Below are 16,511 nucleotides of genomic sequence, written 5' to 3' on the forward strand. Positions count from 1 at the left end.
AGTTAAACCTCATGTCTGATACTCCAGTCACAGCCAAAGCTGCAGTCGCCAATATGGAGATCTCTTGTAATCTATCTTGCAGGAGATGGAGTAGTGTACTGTATGGGTATGAAGTCATTTGACTGGGGTGTGACTGGACTATGGACTAGATGTGATACTAAAGCAATGGTCTGGAAACTATGGCCCTCCAACTGTTGCAAAACTACAACTCCCAGCATGCCCGGACAGCCATTGGCTGTCCGGGCATGCTGGGAGTTGTAGTTCTGCAACCACTGGCAGTCCACGGTTTGGAGACCACTGATCTGATAGACCTTATGTGTTTTCGTACTGTTGAACACGTCATGTCAAAGACCCCAAGTTCCTAATACGGGAGACGAGACCAGATTTATATAGACGTAAAGAATTGGGGTTTGTACTTCTTCTGGATCAACAATGTAGAATAATACAAGAAAGTTGGTGCAGTTATTTTTTTTTTCTTCTTATATATATTTTTTATTTTATTTGATATATATTTTTTATAAATATTTTAAATAATGAGAAATATGGCACTCTCCTAATTTATCGGTGCACAAGTAGGTTCCCAAGCCATCAATACTAGGTAGAAAAACTCAGCACTCGGACAGAACCTTCCTCAGAGTTCTATCACCTATGACCTCTTCCATCACGTGTTCTGCCCCATTATATATATATTTTATATATTCATTTTTTATTAATTATTATTATGTTTAATTTTTATGTGGGAGGTGCACTTTTGCTGTGATCAGGTCAAAATGTAAACTACATTTCCATTCATTGACAGCAAGCAGAGATGTTGAAATTGGTCATCCAAAATTCAAAGTCTGTTAGGTGCCCCCTTTAGGAACGCTTCATGTTCTACATGTGGGGGGTGTTTTAGATGGCACTCCTACACCAGACACTGTCTCCAACCAGGTTTACCATGGAGAGTCCTCCTTCACAGGATGGTCGCCAGCTACATAGGAGCGTGGTGTATATACTATATATACTGACTGCTGCACCTTCCACTGCTGGGTAGTTATTAAACAATAATGGTGGCCGGTTCCGATAGGTTTCCAGCTGTTTATTGAAGAAGTAGTACTCCAGGATTTTGTCTGTAATTTTTTGTGCTTATATAGTGTAGCACAAGCTGCTATTAGAGAATATAATATAGGTTGCTGTGTATGCTTTGTGCTTAACCAGTTTTAGCTGATGTGGCAGGCATGGGGGTTTTCAGCCATACTGATTTATTAATTCCATCACTAAAATGATTTCCTAATGCTGCCTACATATCCCATGAATCCTATGGCATTGCAGAGAGGGGGTGGAGTCTGATCACTGCACCTGGTGATCTAATTAGGCTGCTGGTGTTGGAGGCTGGATTAGACTCATAAGTGGGATGGGGGTCAGTTCACACTATGTGCAGTTTTCTAAGTGCATTTTTCAGAGAAATATTACCATGAGGAGAAAGCGATTTGTCCTAAAATCACAACTGCATTTTTGCCAAAATTAGATTTTCCAAAATTGCTGTAAAAATAACAGGTTTTTACTGTCATTTCTGCAATTCTAGGTAAAATAGCACTTTTTGTTTTGCTTTGTTTTGGGGAAAACCACTGCAAAAACATAAATAAATGCTGCAAAAAATGTAATGTGTTAAAACCGTCTCAGAAGGAGCTATATAACTACTATAGATACTGATCCCGTAGAAATAGCAGCAGTATACAGATAGAGCTGGAGGGGAGGTGTATAACTACTGTATATCCTGATCCCATAGAGATAGGAGCAGCAGTATGTAGATAAAGCTGGAGGGGGAAGTGTATAACTACTATATATCCTGATCTCATAGAAATAGCAGCAGCAGCAGTATACAGATAGAGCTAGAGGGGAGGTGTATAACTACTATATATCCTGATCCCATAGAGAGAGAAGCAGCAGTATACAGATAGAGCTGGAGTAGAGGTGTATAACTACTATATGTCCTGATCCCATAGAGATACCAGCAGCAGTATACAGATAGAGCTGGAGGGGAGGTATAACTACTATATATCCTGATCCCATACAGAGAGAAGCAGCAGTATACAGATAGAGCTTGAAGGGGTATGGTAGCTACCAGGAGTGATCTGGTTATCCTGTTGACAGAAAGTCAGCTGACCCAGGGCTAACCACTTCCACATTAAACAACGATTTTCTGTGGGTCAGGCTAGTGATCACATGACCCAGTTACATTAAGTCACTGTATGCATGCAGCTGTGCTGGAATAAAACAGATGGTGCTGTAGGACTAGTGGTGAAATGTGTGCATGATATGGGCAAAAAAAAAACACCCTGGACTGGAGTAGTGCTTCAAATAAATACATTTGACGTGCTAGAGAAATCTGAAATGTTTTGATTGGTCGAATTTGACTGTATAGACCCCAATGAACAACAGAACATGGAAGGAGAAGAACCCGCTAAGCTCTTCTCTCACTTTTAGCCCTTGTTGCTGCACAAGACAGCATCTGTATACTTACTATAGCAGTGATTTGGTTGTCCGGACATGCTGGGAGTTGTAGTGTTGCAACAGCTGGAGGCGTCCTGGTTGGGAAACACTGTAATATAGAGTCAGCAATGAGCGAGATGAGGAGAGACTAGCCTTGTTCTGGAGATAGGTCAGGGTCCTTGTGTTTACACCCCCACTAACCTAAACCTTTCACATGTCTCTTTGAGATGTTTTTTTTAAATCAACTGGTGCCAGAAAGTTAAAAAGATTTGTAAATTACTTCTATTTAAAAATGTTAATCCTTCCAGTACTTCTCAGCTGCTGAGGAAGTTCTTTTATTTTTTTAAAGGAGTAGTCCGGCGCGCACTTTTTTCATTTTATCCCGTCCAGGCTGCAAAATAAAAGAAAACACACTTTCTCTTACCTGCCAACAAGCCCCCGGTGCTCCGGTACAATCCGGTACAGGTGTTCGGTCCCCGGGCTGTATTCTTCTTACTTCCTGTTAGCCCGGCACGTCACACGGAGCTTCAACCTATCACCGGCCGCAGCGATGTCCCGCCTCTGCTGGTGATAGGCTGAAGCTCCGTGTGACGTCGGGCTAACAGGAAGTAAGAAGAATACAGCCCAGGGACCGAACGCCTGTACCGGAGCTCCGGGGGCTGGTTGGCAGGTAAGAGAAAGTGTGTTTTCTTTTATTTTGCAGCCCGGACGGGATAAAATGAAAAAAGTGCGCGCCGGACTACTCCTTTTAAATTCCTTTCTGTCTGACCACAGTGCTCTCTGCTGACACCTCTGTCCATGTCATTAACTATCCAGAGTTAGGAGTAAATCTCCTTAGCAAACCTCTCCAGCTCTGGACAATTCCTGACATGGACAGAGGTGTCAGCAGAGAGCACTGTGGTCAGACATAAAGGAAATTGAAAAAGAACTTCCTGTGGATCATACAGCAGCTAAGTACTGGACAGATTAAAATTTTTAAATAGAAGTAATTTACAAATCTTTTTAACTTTCTGGCACCAGTTGTTTTAAAACATTTTTTTTTCCAGGGGAGTACCCCTTTAAGGTTCCTGTCACCACGAGCTCCAGTCTATAGATATCCTGAGTCAGGTATCAGTCACTTGGTAGGACCGCCCACTGGACTCCTACCACAGACTGAGAATAGGTGAAAATGAATAAAATTCTAATTCTATTGAATCTTTTTCAATTAAATGGTAACTCTCATTAAAACAAATTTTTGCTATTGCCCTCCTTATGGTAAATAAAAAATATTTCTAATATACTTAGTAGGGTTCGACCGATATCGTTTTTTTAGGGCCGATACCGATAATCGGTGTAGGTTAGGGCCGATAACTTATACCGATATTCCGGTATAAGTTATCGGCTATTTAACCCCCTGCGACACCACTGCAGATCATTGATTTAAAGCGGTCGCTTTAAATCAATGATCTGCAGTAGCTTTTGCGGGGCCATAGGCCGCCGTCACCACCCGCTTCTCTCCCCCTACCTGTCAGGGTGGTCCGGGCCATCCATCCTTCCTTCCTGTAGTGTCCGGGGGCGTTCCGAGTGAAGAGTGAACCGGTCCGGGCTGTCCTTCTTCTCCGGGGGTCATCTTCTCCACTCCGGGCAGGCTCCGGCCTAGTACGCTGCATAGACGCCGCTGCGCAGTGACGCCCGTGCGCAGCGACGCACCTGACGTCATGGCGTAGCGGCGTCAATGCAGCGTACTAGGCCGGAGCCTGCCCGGAGTGGAGAAGATGACCGCCGGAGAAGGACAGCCCGGAACGGTTCAACCTCCACCCGGAACGCCCCCGGACACTACAAGAAGGAAGGATGGATGGCCCGGACCACCCCCATTATGGGTAAGTTTAATTTTTTTATTGACTCGGAGGGTGGGGGAGGGGCCCGACCGGTATAGCGGTATGGGCAAAAATCCATACCGGTATACCGCCCAGCATCACGGTGGGGGGTGCGACGCGGTGCGGTGGGTCGGGGGTGCAGTGCGCAGGGTCGGGGGGCGGCGTGCGGGGCATTATCGGCTTATCGGTAAGGTAATTGCCGATACCGATAATGCCCAAAATCGTGATTATCGGCCGATAATATCGGCCATACCGATAATCGGTCGATCCCTAATACTTTAAAAAAAAAAAATGAAGTTTTCTATGTTATATTTGTGCTTAAAAAAGCTCAAGAGCACATTTTCCCCCATCTTATACACAGACTTAGTACCAAAGCCCAAACGCAGGAAGTGCAGCGATAGCGGGGTGCCGCAGCGGTGATCCCCGGGGTCCCCAGCAGCGGGACCGCGGCGATCTGACATCTTTTCCCCTATCCTTTGGATAGGGGATAAAATGTCTAGGGGCGGAGTACCCCTTTAAGTGTGAGAGGAGCTATGATTGGATGAGGCTGGACACCCCCCCCCCCCCCCAGCACTCCAGGCTGCACTTCCTGTGTTTGGGCTTCGGTACTAAGTCTGTGTATAAGATGGGGGAAAATGTGCTCTTGAGCTTTTTTAAGCACAAATAAAACATAGAAAACTTCATTTTTTAAACAAAGTATATTAGAAATATTTTTTATTTACCATAAGTAGTGCAATAGCAAAAATATATTTTAATGAGTTACCCTATATGTGGGTCTGCTCAGCTCCTTCTGCTTTGTATGGCCCGAACCGCATCCTACCTCATCTGAGACATAGAACGATCTCAGTCTGTTATCACAAGAGCTGAGAATATTCTGGAAAACGTCTGTCCCTGTAATATGACCGGTGTGAACAAAGAACCGAGAAAGGAATTCACTCTGGAGTATAATACAGGATATAACTCAGGATCAGTACAGGATAAGTAATGTAATGTATATACACAGTGACCTCACCAGCAGAATAGTGAGTACAGCTCTGGAGTATAATACAGGATGTAACTCAGGATCAGTACAGGATAAGTAATGTAATGTATGTACACAGTGACCTCACCAGCAGAATAGTGAGTACAGTTCTGGAGTATAATACAGGATATAACTCAGGATCAGTACAGGATAAGTAATGTAATGTATGTACACAGTGACCTCACCAGCAGAATAGTGAGTATAGCTCTGGAGTATAATACAGGATATAACTCAGGATCAGTACAGGATAAGTAATGTAATGTATGTACACAGTGACCTCACCAGCAGAATAGTGAGTACAGCTCTGGAGTATAATACAGAATATAACTCAGGATCAGTACAGGATAAGTAATGTAATGTATGTACACAGTGACCTCACCAGCAGAATAGTGAGTACAGCTCGGGAGTATAATACAAGATATAACTCAGGATCAGTACAGGATAAGTAAAGTAATGTATGTACACAGTGACCTCACCAGCAGAATAGTGAGTACAGCTCTGGAGTATAATACAGAATATAACTCAGGATCAGTACAGGATAAGTAATGTAATGTATGTACACAGTGACCTCACCAGCAGAATAGTGAGTACAGCTCTGGAGTATAATACAGGATATAACTCAGGATCAGTACAGGATAAGTAATGTATATACACAGTGACCTCACTAGCAGAATAGTGAGTACAGCTCTGGGTTATAATACAGGATATAACTCAGGATCAGTACAGGATAAGTAATGTAATGTATGTACACAGTGACCCCATCAGCAGAATAGTGGGTACTCTGGAGTATAATACATAGGCTATGATGACATCTTGTCTTCTGCCCCATGCTGCTCTGTACATCGGCAGTTTTTCAAGAAGGGATACCAACGTGTTGCCAATGAGGCCCTTGACTTTAAATGGTACCTTTCATCAAAAAAACTTTTGATATATTATAGGTTAATGTATGCAGAACAACTTTCTAATTGCAAGTTATAAAATAAAATGCTGCTTTCTATTTAATTTTAACTTTGAAAAAATGACCACTAGAGGTCTCCCTACCAGTCCTGGCCGTAAGCCCTTTTTATAGATTTCAGACTCATGCTGGAGTCCGAAATCTCAGACTGCAGCTGAGACACAGACAAGCTCAGCACTGCTCCCTGCCTGTCAATCAGACAGGCAGGAGCCAGCTCTGAGCTCATAGCACAGCAGGGCATACTCCTGACTCTGCCCTCATTCATTTTACTATCTGAGCTCCGATCTTTCTTTTCTCTGCACATGCAGTTGTAAACAGAGAGGAGAAGATTCAGAGCTGCCAGCTGAGCTTGTCTGTGTCCCGACTGAGATTTAGGACTCCAGCATGAGTCTAAAATCTAGAAAAAGGGCTTGCGGACAGGACTGGTAGGGAGACCTCTAGTGATAATTTTTTCAAAGTGGAAAATTTTATAGAAAGAAGCATATTTTTTAATAACATGCAATTGGAAGGTTATTCTGCATACATTAATCTATAATATATATATATAAAAATTTTTTTTTTATTAAAGGTACCCTTTAATGGGCAGAATGTAATCATATTGGGGGAGATTTATCAAAACAAAATTTATCACTTTTAACAAGGCCTCTGCAAAATGAAAGAAGCGATCTGATTGGTTGCTATGGGCAACTGGGCAACTTTTCCTTTGCACAGGTTTTGATAAATTTCCCCCATTGTGACTCTGTTTTGTCTGTTTCTTTCACACACAGTCACGGCTGTAAATGTTGGCACCCCTGAAATTTTTCAAGAAATTGTATTTCTCACAGAAAAGGATTGCAGTAACACATGTTTTGCTATACACATGTTTATTCCCTTTGTGTCTATTGGAACTAAACCAAAAAAGGAGGATAAAAGCAAATTGGACATAATGTCACCAAACTCCAAAAATGGCCTGGACAAAATTATTGGCACCCTTTCAAAATTGTATATAAATAAGATTATTTCAAGCATGTGATGTGCCTTTATACTCACCTGGGGCAAGTAACAGGTGTGGGCAATATAAAAATCACACCTGAAAGCAGATAAAAAGGAGAGAAGTTCACTTAGTCTTTGCATTGTGTATCTGTGTGCCACACTAAGCATGGACAACAGAAAGAGGAGAAGAGAACTGTCTGAGGACTTGAGAAGCAAAATTGTGGAAAAATATCAACAATCTCAAGGTTACAAGTCTATCTCCAGAGATCTAGATTTGCCTTTGTCCACAGTGCGCAACATTATCAAGGAGTTTACAACCCATGACACTGTAGCTAATCTCCCTGGGCGTGGGCGGAAGAGAAAAAATAATGAAAGGTGTCAACGCAGGATAGTCTGGATGGTGGATAAGCAGCCCCAAACAAGTTCCAAAGAGATTCAAGCTGTCCTCCAGGATCAGGGAGCATCAGTGTCAGCGCGAACTATCCGTCAACATTTAAATATGGAGGAGACCCAGGAGGACCCCACTGCTCACACAGACATAATAAAGCAAGACTACATTTTGCCAAAATGAACTTGAGTAACCAAAATCCTTCTGGTAAAACGTCTTGTGGACAGATGAGACAAGATAGAGCTTTTTGGTAAAGCCCATCATTCTACTGTTTACCGAAAACGGAATGAGGCCTACAAAGAAAAGAACACAGAACCTACAGTGACATATGGTGGAGGTCAGTGATGTTTTGGGTTGTTTTGCTGCCTCTGGCACTGGGGGCCTTGAATGTGTACAAGAAATCATGAAATCTGAGGATTACCAATGGATTTTGGGTCACACTGTACAGCCCAGTGTCAGAAAGCTGGGTTTGTATCCGAGATCTTGGGTCTTCCAGCAGGACAATGACCCCAAACATACATCAAAAAGCCCCCAGAAATGGATGACAACAAAGCGCTGGAGAGTTCTGAAGTGTCAGCAATGAGTCCAGATGTAAATCCCATTGATCACCTGTGGAGAGATCTTATAATTACTGTTGGGAAAAGGCGCCTTCCAATAAGAGACCGGGAGCAGTTTGTAAAGGAAGAGTGGTCCAACATTCCGGCTGAGAGGTGTAAGAAGCTTATTGATGGTTATAGGAAGCCACTGATTTAAGTTATTGTTTCCAAAGGGTGTGCAACCAAATATTAAGTTAAGGGGCCAATAATTTTGTCCAGCCCATTTTTGGAGTTTGGTGACATTGGCCCTCATTTACTTAGAAAATCGGGTTGTAAGTCTATGTTGCTTTCTTACCCGATTCTTTTTTCCCCTGGTATTTATTATTATGTCGCATCCTTTTTGTCGCACGTAAGTTTTGTTGGTTTTGGTTTCCAACTCCTCTGAGTTGTCGGGAAAAAATCCACAACAATTCAACAAATTCTGGTTGGAAACCTTTATAAATACGTGGGAAAGCTCAGAAATGTCGGGTTTTGCCCCTTTTTCGAGTTTGGGAGAATCCACATCGGGTCCGTCGGGAAAAAATGTTGCATCGTGACGCAGACTGGCGCACGATGTCTGCGACATGTCGCAGACAAAGATGCGCCAAAAAACCCGACAAAACAAGTCTGGTTTAGAATAGTAAATGAGGGCCATTATGTCCAATTTGCTCTTTTCCATCCTTTTTTGGTTTAGTTCCAATGCACACAAAGGGAATAAACATGTGTAGAGCTGCAACGATTAATGGATAAAATCGATTAAATTCGATAACTGGATTCGTTCTCCACCAATAAAAATTAGTTCCCCCTTTTCCTATTGCTATACAAAAAAAGTAAAAGAAATAAATACAATTTTTACGTATCTGATATAGCCGCATGGCTAACTGTCTGAACAATTAAAATTAAATGTTAGTAAATCATTAACATTTTATTTTAATAGTTCAGATAGTTACCCATGCGGCAATATCAAATTTACGCTGGTTTCTGTACAGGATCATTAATGATGATTAGTGATGTCGCGAACATAAAATTTCCGGTTGGCGAACGCGAACTTCCACAAATGTTCGCGAACCGCCATCGACTTCAATGGGCAGGCGAATTTTAAAACCCACAGGGACTCTTTCTGGCCTCAATAGTGATTTAAAAGTTGTTTCAAGGGGACTAATACCTGGACTGTGGCGTAGGGGGGCCGGAGGGGGATCCATGGCAAAACTCCCATGGAAAATTACATAGTTGATGCAGAGTCTGGTTTTAATCCATAAAGGGCATAAATCACCTATTATTCCTAAATTCTTTCGAATAACGTGCTTTATCCCCCTTTAGGCAGCACATAGTTAGAGCCCCCCTTTAGGCATCACATAGGTAGAGCCTCCCTTTAGGCAGCACATAGGGCCCCCTTTAGGCAGCACATAGTTAGATCCCACCTTTAGGCATCACATAGTTAGATCCCCCTTTAGGAAGCACATAGATTCCCCCATGTTAGGCAGCACATAGTTAGAGCCCCCCTTTAGGCAGCACTGGGTTTTTTTCACAGCCAAAAAAAGGTACCGTATATACTCGAGTATAAGACGACCCGAATATAAGCCGAGGCCCCTAATTTCACCCCAAAATCCCAGGAAAAGTTATTGACTCGAGTATAAGCCTAGGGTGGGAAATACATCATCCCCCCCTGTCATCATCCAGACCCTCATCATCATCATCCCCTTATCATCCCACACCCCCCCCCCCCCCCTTCATCATGCCCTTGTCATCATCCCACCTCTGGAGGTCCGCAGGTTGAAGACCACTGCGGGTGGAGAGTTCACCCGAGTATAAGCAGAGGGGGGTGTTTTCAGCACGAAAAATCGTGCTGAAAAACTCGGCTTATACTCGAGTATATACGGTATTTTATTTTATTTGAACAACTGTCACACCAAATGTGATTTGCACTAGTGTGACAATGAGCAAAAAAGGTTGCCAGCGGAGTTCCCCTTTTAAGCAGAGGTCCCCAACCAGGGTGCCTCCAGCAGTTGCAAGACACACGGACTGAACTTATAGCCCTTTTAATACTGTAGTTAGTTGCTTGAAGGGACTTAAGTTTTACACCGGAGTACCCCTTTTAACCAGTGGTTCCCTCCCAACCACGGTGCCTCCAGCTGTTGCAAGACTCACGGACTGATATTTGAGCCCTAAAAAGGGCTTTTTTGGGTGCTGTCCTTAAAGCAGATGTTAGACTAGTTCTTTAGGAGTAAAGTGGACCCTGAATACACCACCTAGCAGCAACCTAGCTATCGCTTTCCCTATACAGCAGGAGCAGCTTCTCTGTTCCTCCACTTTCTAAGCCTGCAGCATGCCAAATGAGGGTAAAATGGCGTCCGCGCAGGAAGTAGGAGGGTCTGGAAGGGAGGGACTGCTGCTGATTGGCTGTAATGTGTCTGCTGACTCAAAGTTTACCGCAATGTTAAAGTATAGGGAGCGGATCGAACTTTACATATGTTCGCCGGCGAACAATTCGTGACATCTCTAATAATGCTCCTGTACAGCAACCGGCGTAAACGTAAAAAAAAACTCCAAAATTGCTGCTGTTTGGTCACATCACATGCTAGAAACTTTTAATAATAGCCATTTTGCCATTGTATGTAATTTTTCAAGTAGAATCAGCTGAACCCCTATTTTTGGCATTTTGATGTTTTAATCAATTAAATAATCAACTAATTGATTATTAAAAACGTTAGCTGCAGCCCTACACATGTGTATAGCAGAACAACACGTTTTTCTGTGAGAAATACATCATTTTCTATTCGGGGGTGCCATTGTAAAGCAGCTAAAAAGAATAAAAAAATTAAAAAAAGCACAATAATATCTAAAGAGCTTCAGATACAGCCAATGTTATTGAGATCTACCGGTCTGGAGAGGGAGAGTCATTATACATACACACAGGAATCATCGACCGAGATCATCAACCAATCCTGGAGGTCACCGAAGAACCAGACTAACGTCTGAAGATCTCCAACATATGATGAACCTTCTTATGAAATGTAATAAAGAAACCGATGGCCCGGCACTACCAGAACTAGGGTATACGGAGTACAGTACAAAGGAGACTATGGTATCCTGAGATATAGTTGGTCCCGGAGATGCAACGTCCACAATAAAACTAGAACAGTAATGACTGCGAGAAAGAAATGAGACTGCACTCACCATCCAACGCCGGTTTATTCGGTATTCTGTGAGTGTAGACAGGTGGGGAGGCAGGGGCAGACGGGAACAGACTGTTTCACGCTGAGGTGCGCTTCTTCAAGCCTGTGTGCAGGCACACAGGCTTGAAGTGCACCTCAGCGTGAAACGGTCTGTTCCGTTCTGCCCCTGCCATACCTGCCTACACTCACAGAATACCGAATAAACCGGCGTTGGATGGTGAGTGCAGTCTCATTTCTTTCTCGCAGTCATTATTAAAGGGGTACTCCCGTGGAAAACTTTTTTTTTTTTTTTTTTTAAATCAACTGGTGCCAGAAAGTTAAACAGATTTGTAAATGACTTCTGTTTAAAAATCTTAATCCTTCCAGTACTTATTAGGGGCTATATACTACAGAGGAAATGCTTTTCTTTTTAGATTTCTCTGATGTCATGGCCACAGTGCTCTCTGCTGTCCATTTTAGGAACTGTCCAGAGCAGGAGAAAATCCCCATAGCAAACATATGCTGCTCTGCACAGTTTCTAAAATAGACAGCAGAGGTCAGCAGAGAGCACTGTGGTCATGATATCAGAGAAATCTAAAAGTAAAGCATGTCCTCTGTAGTATATAGCCCCTAATAAGTACTGGAAGGATTAAGATTTTTTAATAGAAGTAATTTTACAAATTTGTTTAACTTTCTGGCACCAGTTCATTTAAAAAAAAAAAAAAAATTCCATGGGAGTACCCCTTTAACCCCTTAACGACAAAGGACGTAAATGTACGTCCTGGTGATGCGGTACTTAACGCACCACGACGTACATTTACGTCCTAAGCATAACCGCGGGCATCGGAGCGATGCCCGGATCATGCGCGACAGGTCCCGGCTGTTGATTGCAGCCAGGGACCCACCGGTAATGGCGGACATCCGCAATCCCGCGGATGTCCGCCATTAACCCCTCAGACGCCATGATCAATAACGATCACGGCATCTGCAGCATCGCGGTCAATAAATTGGATGATCGGATTGCCCACAGCGCTGCCGCGGCGATCCGATCATCCAGCACGGCAGACGGAGGTCCCCTCACCTGCCTCCGCTGCCTTCCCGCAGACCAGAGCAGAAGATGACCGATAACCCTGATCAGTGCTGTGTCCTATACATAACGCTGAACAGGATCAGCAATCGAATGATTGCTATAAATAGTCCCCTATGGGGACTATAAGAGTGTAAAAATAAAAGTAAAAAAAGTTTTAAAAAAATAAAGTAAAAAAAAGTGAAAAACCCCCTCCCCCAATAAAAACGTAAATTGCCCCATTTTCCCTATTTCACCCCCAAAAAGTGTTAAAAAAAATATTTTATATACATATTTGGTATCGCAGCGTGCGTAAATATCTGAACTATTAAAATAAAATGTTAATGATACTGTACGGTGAACGGCGTGAACGTAAAAAAAAAAGGCAAAAATAGCTGCTTTTTTATAACACTTTATTCCCAAATTTTTTTTATAAAAAATGTATTAAGTTTTATATAAGAAAATATGGTATAAAAAAAAGTACAGATCACGGCGCAAAAAAAAGTCCTCATTCCGCCGCTTATACGGAAAAATGAAAAAGTTATAGGTCTTCAAAATAGGGGGATCTTAAACGTACTAATTTGGTTAAAAAGTTTGTGATTTTTTTTTTTTAAGCACAACAGTAATAGAAAAGTGTATTCTCATGGGTATCATTTTAATCGTATTGACCCAAAGAATAAAGAACATGTCACTTTTACCGTAACTTGTACGGCGGGAAAACGAAACCATCCAAAATTAGCAAAATAGCGGTTTTCTTTTTAATTTTCCCACACAAATAGTATTTTTTGGGTTGCGCCATACATTTTATGGTAAAGTGAGTGATGTCATTACAACGGACAACTGGTTGCACAAAAAACAAGTCCTCATACTAGTCTGTGGATGAAAATATAAGAGTTATGATTTTTTGAAGGAGAGGAGGAAAAAATGAAAACTTAAAAATAAAATTTTCTGCGTCCTTAAGGCCAAAATGGGCTGCGTCCTTAACCCCTTAACGATGCAGGACGTATATTTACGTCCTGCGCCAGCTCCCGCGATATGAAGTGGGATCGCGCCGCGATCCCGCATCATATCGCGTCGGTCCCGGCGCTCATCAACGGCCAAGACCCGCGGCTAATACCACACATTGCCGATCGCAGCGATCTGCGGTATTAACCCTTTAGAAGCGGCGGTCAAAGCTGACCGCTGCTTCTAAAGCGAAAGTGAAAGTGACCCGGCTGCTCAGTCGGGCTGTTCGGGACCGCCGCGGTGAAATCGCGGCATCCCGAACAGCTTGCAGGACACCGGGAGGGATCTTACCTGCCTCCTCGGTGTCCGATCGGCGAATTACTGCTCCGTGCCTGAGATCCAGGCAGGAGCAGTCAAGCGCCGATAACACTAATACACGCCAGTGATCAGCATAGGAGATCAGTGTGTGCAGTGTTATAGGTCCCTATGGGATAACAGTGATCAGTGTGTGCAGTGTTATAGGTCCCTATGGGACCTATAACTCTGCAAAAAAAAAGTTAAAAAAAGTGTTAATAAAGGTCATTTAACCCCTTCCCTAATAAAAGTTTGAATCACCCCCCTTTTCCCATAAAAAAAATAAAAGTGTAAAAAAAAATAATAAACATGTGGTATCGCCGCGTGCGTAAATGTCCGAACTATAAAAATATATCATTAATTAAACCGCACGGTTAATGGCGTACGCGCAAAAAAATTCCAAAGTCCAAAAAAGCGTATTTTGGTCACTTTTTATACCATTAAAAAAATTAATAAAAAGTGATCAAAAAGTCTGATCAAAACAAAAATCATACCGCTAAAAACTTCAGATCACGACGCAAAAAATAAAAAAGTTATAGGGGTCAGAAGATGACATTTTTAAACGTATACATTTTCCTGCATGTAGTTATGATTTTTTCCAGAAGTACGACAAAATCAAACCTATATAAGTAGGGGATCATTTTAATCGTATGGACCTACAGAATAAAGAGAAGGTGTCATTTTTACCGAAATATGCACTGCGTAGAAACGGAAGCCCCCAAAAGTTACAAAATGGCGTTTTTTCTTCGATTTTGTCGCACAATGATTTTTTTTTCCCCTTTCGCCGTGCATTTTTGGGTAAAATGACTAATGTCACTGCAAAGTAGAATTGGTGACGCAAAAAATAAGCCATAATATGGATTTTTAGGTGGAAAATTGAAAGGGTTAGGATTTTTAAAAGGTAAGGAGGAAAAAACGAAAATGCAAAAACTGAAAAACCCTGAGTCCTTAAGGGGTTAACCTTCTTAGGAGAGGCTGGTCTACTAGAATGTCACCAAGACCATCAACGAATCCTGGAGGTCACAGAAGAACCAGACAAAACATCTAAGGTTCTGATGGCTCCACACGTCTCAGGTAGGAGCTGTGTACACGATTCTTCAATTTAAAAAATTCACATACAAAAGGGACCACAAAGGCTTGTCTCATATTTGCCTTAAAATATTTGGGATGATCCCAAGGACTTTTTGGATAATTTGCCATGGACGGAAGAGTCAGAGGTGGAACTTTTTTTTGAAAAATGTGCGTGTTCGATTACATCCGGTGTAAAGCGAACACCGCATTCACAAAAAGAACATACAATAGACTTAGCAGTGGAAATGTAATGGTCGGGGGCAGGAACTGGACGACTTGTCATCAATGATGGGACCAGAAAATCCTGAATTGAAGAAATATCCCGTCAGAACGTGACCTCAAGCTAAAGCGCAGCCGGGGTATACAGCAGGACAGTGATCGGAGCAACAAGCAGGTCACCTCTCAATGGCTCTAGAGAAACAAAATGAAGGACATATGAGGACTTGTTTTTACTTTGTAATACCACTAATCATTTCACCACAAAATCTACGGTGGAACCAAAAAGAAAAATTTGTGGGGCAAAATTGAAAAAAAAATTACGCCATTTTGTAAATTTTGGGGGCTTCCGATTCTACGCAGTGCAGTTTTCAGTGCAAGTGACTCCTTGTCTTTATTCTTTTGGTCCATACGGTTACAAGGATACCTAATTTATATAGGTTTTATTTTATTCTACTACTTAGAAAAAAGTTATAACTACATGCACCAAAATTAGTATGTTTAAAATAGTCCATTTCTGACCCCTATAACTTTTGTATTTGTATATAGGGATGTATATCATTTTTTGTACAGTGATCTGTAGTTTTTATCCGGACCATTTTTGTTTTGATGGCACCTTTTAGATCGCGTTTTATTCATTTTTTACGCAATGCGTTTTATACGCATTTCTGGATTTTGGAATTTGTTTAGGCTTGCACCTTTGAACGTGGGGTTTAATTAACATGATATTTGAATAGTTCGGACATTTACGCATGCGGCGATACCACATATGTTAAGGTTTAATTTTTATTTGAAAAATGGGAAGGGGGGGTGATTTAAACTTTTATTAGGGAAGGGGTTAATGCATATTTATTTACTTTTATTTTTTAACACTTTTTTTTGTCCCCATAGGGAACTATAACATGTAATATTTAGATTTCATACACTGATCAATGCTTCTCCATAGGAGAGCATTGATTAGTGTTATCGGTGCTCCATTCCTTCGGCCTGGCAATCAGCAGCTAGGGACCTGCCGGTAATGGCAGATATCTGCGATTGTGCGGATGTCAGCATTAACCCCTCAGATGCCATGGTCAATACAGATCACGGCGGCAGTGCGGTACTTTAAATAGATGATTGAATCGCCCGCAGCGCTGCCGATTATCCAGCATGGCGGCCGGAGGTCCCCTCACCTGGCTCCGGCAGTCTCCCGGGGTCTTCTGCTCTGGTCTGAGTTCGTGCAAACCAGAGCAGATCATCACCGATAACACTGATCAGTACTATGCCCTATGCATAACACTGAACAGTATTAGCAATCAAATGATTATTAAAATATAAAAAAAGGGGGGGGAATCCCCTCCCCCAATAAAGGGTAAAACGTCTGTTTTTCCCATTTTACCCCCCCACAAAGTGTAAAATGATAATACACATACTTGGTATTGCCATGTGCGTAAAAGTCTGAACGTTGGCTGTCCGGGCATGCTGG

The 16,511-nt window shown here is 42.3% G+C and overlaps 1 protein-coding gene across 1 annotated transcript in view; it reads left to right on the forward strand.

Annotated features, from left to right (window-relative positions):
• The window catches only part of ARHGAP35 (Rho GTPase activating protein 35), a 50,077-nt gene that overhangs the window by 13,477 nt on the left and 20,089 nt on the right, over positions 1 to 16,511 (forward strand). The gene's annotated exons all lie outside the window — the stretch shown is intronic.

This window comes from Hyla sarda, chromosome 9, assembly GCF_029499605.1.
Source record: "Hyla sarda isolate aHylSar1 chromosome 9, aHylSar1.hap1, whole genome shotgun sequence".
NCBI classification, from domain to species: domain Eukaryota; kingdom Metazoa; phylum Chordata; class Amphibia; order Anura; family Hylidae; genus Hyla; species Hyla sarda.